Source organism: Mastomys coucha, unplaced genomic scaffold (genome assembly GCF_008632895.1).
Source record: "Mastomys coucha isolate ucsf_1 unplaced genomic scaffold, UCSF_Mcou_1 pScaffold9, whole genome shotgun sequence".
Classification (NCBI taxonomy): domain Eukaryota; kingdom Metazoa; phylum Chordata; class Mammalia; order Rodentia; family Muridae; genus Mastomys; species Mastomys coucha.
This window is the reverse complement of record NW_022196915.1, coordinates 82,725,731-82,732,234: the sequence shown is the minus strand read 5'-3', so window position 1 is coordinate 82,732,234 and position 6,504 is coordinate 82,725,731. Positions and strand designations below refer to the sequence as shown.

At 36.6% G+C, this 6,504-nt stretch overlaps 1 non-coding gene across 1 annotated transcript; it reads left to right on the top strand.

Moving 5' to 3' along the window:
- Positions 1-5,130: 5,130 nt before the first annotated feature.
- LOC116085530 lies at positions 5,131-5,263 on the top strand. Its single transcript, XR_004116622.1, has one exon. It is a non-coding gene; the product is annotated as a small nucleolar RNA SNORA17 (small nucleolar RNA).
- Positions 5,264-6,504: the final 1,241 nt, after the last annotated feature.

Here is a 6,504-nt window from a genome sequence, read left to right as displayed (position 1 = left end):
AATTTTGTTTTCCCTTAAGGGTCTCGTTCTGTTTTTCTGCATGTTTTGTTTTACTTTTGCTTTTGCTTTTGCTTTTACTTTTGTTTGTTTGACAAGACTAGGGACAGCCTAACAGAAACTACAAATCAAACTATTTTTCTTTTTGCATTAAAAAATTACCAATATATTCTTTTATAAGGAAAAACTATACAGAGGAATTGGAAATGCTGCTCAATAGTAAAACCCTTACCTTGCCTGTTTGAGACCTAGGTCTGTTTCCCCTAGTCTTGCAACAAAATAAAATAAAACTACCAAACAAACAAGATTTAAAAACCTGTGAAATATTCAAGAATAAAATTGACAAATTGACCTTGAAACTAACCAATGTATCTATCAGAGTTCAATTTCACACATATTGGTGTGTGAACAAAAACACACCTATCTCTAGGTACACATGAAAATATTTGCATATATTTTGACTATCTGCACCACAATTTGCATATGTTTATGTATAGTCAAGAAGAAAATAGTAAAACGATTCCTCTACATACACTTAGATGTGTGCACATGCCCAATACCACAAATTAGAAGATTATTAGGTGTAGTGATGCTAGGTTAACAACTCAGAGACATTGTCTTTGTCAAACTTCTTCGGACAATATTGTCTGCTGTAAGAGTCAATGATTAAATGATTAAATGGGTCAATGATCAAAGGTATTTGCTATAGGATTTTCTTAGGTTCTATTGAGATAAAGTCTACTTATCTAGAATTAAAACCATATAAAACAAGAAACAAAGTAATTTACTTAGATATAAAAAAATCACCTGAAGGGGGCTTTACTATCAGAATCACTATTTTTCAATTGGGTATCAAAGTGCATAATTTTGCTTTTGAAGTTACTTTTTCATCACGTGAGAACAAGGAAACAAGTAAAAGAGAGGCTGGATACTATCTTGTAACTAAGAAATTTCTTTATATCTTCTGGAGATGGGTCTTGGATAACCTGACTCTATCTGAATCATGGACCTTAATTCTCCTGATCATCTCTTTCCACATTCTTCAGCTTTTTGTCCCATTTCCTGACTGTTCACTGGTAGTATACAAATATGGACATGAGAATACCTGTTTCTTCTTGTACTGGGGGGTGACTGTGGCCTTCTCTTAAAAGTTGTTACCACAATGGTAACAACTATGCAAATATGATAGCCTACTTAAAGGCCACATTTTGACAAAGGCAGGTATCTTTCCTAATACAACAAACTTAACCAAGCCTTTCCTTCCATCTGTACAATTTAAAACATGCTGTAGAATGCTTGGCTGTGCTCAGTTGGGCCTGCAGACACTCTGGAAGAAGAATGGCTTGGTTCTACATCCCCAGACTCATGTCACAACCTATACATAGGTGGGCCAAGTGTCTAGAAGTAAAGGAAGCTAGTAACCTAAAGAAATCAGCAAGATTAAGCTCTATCTCGTGTCAACTATGGGCCACATGGACCTGTGGTGAATTTCCAGAATTTCCAGTGTACAGTGTACCTCTATATGAGGTATGTAATTTGGGACACACCTTCATTTGTTCTCTCTTCAGGGCCTCCTAAATCTGATTTCCATTTGTCTCTTTTGCTTTGCATGAAGCTTTTTCTAGAAATGGACCAAGAAGGAATAGTTTGGCTATTTTGATAATTCACCATGTTTAATTGTCATTTCAAATTATCACTGAGTAATATAAAGATGAATGTTATAATCATCATAATAGTCTAAGTTTTTTCTTCTCTTAGAACAATATTAGAAAGCTGAATAAACAACATACAACAAATATAGGTACTAAAAGGCAAGAAGGGAGACACAAGAGAAGAAAGAAAATAATTTTTTATATGTACATTAATAGTAATTTTCTTTCTCACATTTTAGACAAAAGGCTAGGCATATGCATTTTATATGAGACTCACAATCTATGTAGCTGGTCCTGATATGAAAACATATATGCCAGCTGATATTATGTGGTAAACTTTCCTGGTGGGAGACAGTGCATACAAGTCTACTTACCAGAGAGAAAGTCTATGACAGACAAAAGTACGGATACCACCAAAGACCAATTTAGTGACCCAAGAACTTATAGGAATGTGAGTGAGAAATGACTGAAGATAGCTGCATCACCAAAGCCTATCACAGCTCTAAACCTGGAGAGCACAATTGACAGGCTGCAGGCAGCTCAACAGGCTACAAAGTGTCCCCTTCTGGTCACTCAGTTAGTCTAAGCCTTTCTTAGGCATCTCATCTTGTTTCTGCTTATTTCAGGCTGTTTCTGAATCTGTAAGAAAGCTTCTAATGAAATGGTTTCTATAAATTAACTTAGTCATGGCTTTTTTTCATATAGCAGTGGAGTATTAACTAAGCTAGCAATCTTTAGTGTTTTCCATTAGGACTGATAGGCCTAGTGAATCTGCTCAATTTTGTGGACTTCCTGAAGTTATTTTGAGTTGTACAGTTTTATAAAATGTGCTTTCCTTAGGAAGAAACTTCTACACAATATATTTTAATCTAATTAAAGAATGAATTCTTGCAGGTGGACTATGATGCAAATTCACATACATATTATTAAATATTTGTAGCCAAAAATATTCTTTATTTAATCACTGATTTAAATTTGAGCTAGTTTTTTTATTTTATGTCCAGTTTTATATGAATTAATAAATGTATTAAATAATCTAAAGAAAATAGATGAGTAATATAATTTCCACTTTTAGTTCTAGTAAACACTGAAAATCCACGATGAGAAAATAGAAGATAAATATAGAATAAAGCCATAAGCATGCTATGCAAATTATGAATAATAAATTGGATACATTGATTTGATTCCTAGAAGGTGTAGTAGATTGAAAAAAGAGGTCTGTCAACTAAGTTTTTGACAGGTGTCAAATATAGAGTACTATTTTTTTAATGAGATTAAGTAATTGGCACAGTATGCTCTGTGCACTTTTGATATTAACTACACCACAGTTTACTTTTATTGATATGAAGATAACTTAAGCAATATACATGCTCTGAAAAACATGTGACCTTAAGAACTGATTTATTTGGTTATAGTAAAGATGTTTTAACATTTAAATTTTATAGCAATGCAGCTTATATTTGAAAGAGTAGAAAAGATTTCTTATTATAATTCAGTTGCTATACTCATATAAGAGTGTGGGAAAATGCCACACACCTCAATTGTCCAAGTTCAATGTTCAAAAGAATCAACTTCCATAGACAAGAGGACAATAGAATTGCATTTTTTGAGTTATTAAAACAAACAAACAAACAAACAAAAAACAACAACAGAAACAATAAAACCTAGCACTCACTCCCCCCAAAAAAGCCCCAAAATCATGATATTCAGAATTTCAGAGTAACACATACTGATGAGGCTATGGAGGGTTTGGTTGAGGAAAATTAGGGTTGAATGTGATTATATTTAATTATATATATGTGTAGAATTCTTAAGAAGAAAGAGCAGGTACAAAAAGAATGCCTGTTACTTCAAACTTAATATAGTAAGAAATATCCCAGTTGAAGTAAACACAAGTTTTACCTTGTGAATGACTCAGATGAGATCGTAGCATTGCCAATCCTAGTTTCATGTTCTATCTTATATGGGAATATACTTTGTCATGTGAAGAGTATAGAAAGCCACATGAGAAACATTTAATAAAAGAGTGCTGTTTTCATTTCAGTACTTTATGTGGGTAGAGTTTCACTAACACTAATGAAGTATTTGGGGCTCAATTTGTACATATCAAATTAGTAAGCTACAGTTCTATGACAACTCCATGTTTGCTAATTTCTTAAAATGTATTACTTTTCATTTAGCCAATAGCATGTGAAGTATAGAACATCTATCTCTACTATTTATAAAATAAAATGAACAAAGGCTCTAAAAATACTCAAATGAAAACACCACTCTTTTATTAAAAGTTTCTCATGTAGCTTTCTATATTCTTCACATGACAAAGTATATTCCCATATAAGATCAGATCATGAAACTAGGATTGGTGATGCTACGTTCTCATCTGAGTCATTCACAAGGTAAAACTTGTGTTTACTTCAACTGGGATATTTCTTACTATATTAAGTTTGAAGTAACAGGCATTCTTTTTGTACCTGCTCTTTCTTAAGAATTCTACACATATATACAATTAAATATAATCACATTCAACCCTAATTTTCCTCAGCCAAACCCTCCATAGCTTCATCAGTATGCTTTACTATGAAATTCTGAATATCATGATTTTGATATTATATTACATATTTAGAAAAAAAATACGAGTACTTTTTTTTTTACTTTGTACAAAGTTAAAAGGAGACCCAGAGACAAAGAGTGATTGCTTCATGTTATTCTGAAAATAGGCAACATTGTTAAATATTTTTTTCTGATAGCTCCTTTTACTTTACTAATCAACCAGTCTTAACAGAGACAAAATTTGATTTATCTTTTATTGAAAAATTTGATAAACTTATTAAATAAACATGATATTTTGATGAAGCACATATTAATACTCAATTTAGAATTTTGTCTTTGTTGACATATTCAGAGAGCAACTGACCATATGTTCCAACCCTAAATAATATATCTATAATAAAACCTACATATGTAAGACTCAGGGAAGTCACTTAAAAAGGAGTGGAAAGGTTATGAGAGACAGAGAGCCAGGAAATATTCTGTGATTTTTTTTTTTTCTTCTAGCTATGATAGGTAAGCTACATCCATGAAATCTAAACAGCCCAGGAATTTAAACATGACCTAAACAATACAAGTACCAGTTAATTTCCCATCATATAAGGGAGAAATTTCATGGGTTCTTATACCTAGATAAAGAGCAAAAGAAATCGACAATTGATCTGAGAGGCATAATTAATCTTGTAGAGGAATAACGCAGCTGATTTGTTATCTAATAGAAAATACTCACCCTACAAACATGTCCATGCAGGCAACACAGAAGGGAGATGAGGTAATGTATCCATAGGTCTACTATGTAAGGTAGTAGGTTTCTCTTAACATACAAAATTAATAAGGCTGAAAACTGTCCAGCTCTATGGGATGCCCTGCTTGGAGTAGAGTAGTAGAAGAGTGCAGAACTGGCCAAATGACATGGGTTGTAAAACTGAACAAGCCCGGACCCCTAGAGTCATTACAGGTGTGTCTGCTTATCACATGTAAATCTGTGGATTTCAGAGGGGAGAGAGGCTATGTCTATACACAGTATTCTGATCTATAAACACCTAGGTGTTTAGTAGCCTAACACTTCCTGAAGAAAAAAAAAAGAGCCGGAGACAAACACCAATCAGGTATCAGGCAGGCCTGGACGGGCTCCCTGGATGGGGAATAAGTCAGAGACCAGAAGAACCCTGTCTGGGACTGTAGGCCCGAAGTAGGAGTGAATCCAAGACAGACAACCTTCTCAAGGAGCCACTCAGGTGGGCCACGGGAGGACTGAGCTTAAGAATACCACCATACTGTTGCCGTGGGTCCTGGGCAGGGAGCTAGCATGAGATACCACTATTCCAGAGTCAGGCAGGCCTGAGGAGATGACCCCTGCCCAGTGCCATAATGCATGAGCAGAGCATGTCTGTCATGAGACCACACCTGAGACAACCCCAAACACTCAGAGATCCCCAGATGCCACTTAGAAAAACAAGTAGATGGTGGTAAAATGGAAGAGAAAGAGAAACAGAAGGATGTAGGCATAATGAAGGGAGGCAGAACTGGAGACTCAAGGGTAGGGAGGAACAGCCTGATGTGAGTTGCTGGTGGAATCTTGCTCTGTGCCAACATTGGGTTTACATCTAGGTCCATGTCCCTGTACTGCTGGGCATCTCTTACAAAGGCTAGGAGGATGTCCCTTTCTGGGCTGCCACCCAGGATGTGTTGACATCTGAGAGCTGAGCATAACTGACCCCACCCCTCACCTGGGTATTGTGGGAGAGCTGGCACTGGGGACATGCGAGCAGGAGAGTTGCCCCTGCCCCTAAACACTGTAATTGGGAGAGAAGCCTCACATATTGTTTGAGTTATAGGTGAGTGGGTCTGAAGGATACAAGCATGGGAGATCTGACTCTAACATTAGCCTCCATGCAGTGCCATGGATGAGGGAGAGTTAGCCTCCTCCCCCTGCTACCTGTGGCAGGTGGGAGACCTGGCCATGGAGACCAGGAGAACGGTCCTCGTCTCTCCCCAGGTGTAGCATTCCAGAGAGGAGAGCAGGCCCTGCACCTAGCCTGGGCAGCAGGGTAGAGCTGGCCCTAGTTGTAGAGGTTACAGGAGAACCAGGCTCAATACCTGACCAGCTCAGATATCTCTGAGGCTCAGATCCAGGGCTTTGAATTGGCAAGACTGAACGTCTACCCCATCTATGAACTGTTGGAGCACACAAAGGGGACAGATCTACAGATTTTAAACTACACCATCTCCAAACAACAAGGCAAGAACAGAATACCTGAGAGAAGTCGTAGTGAGCTTACAATATTGACAAAGCAGAAGCTACAGA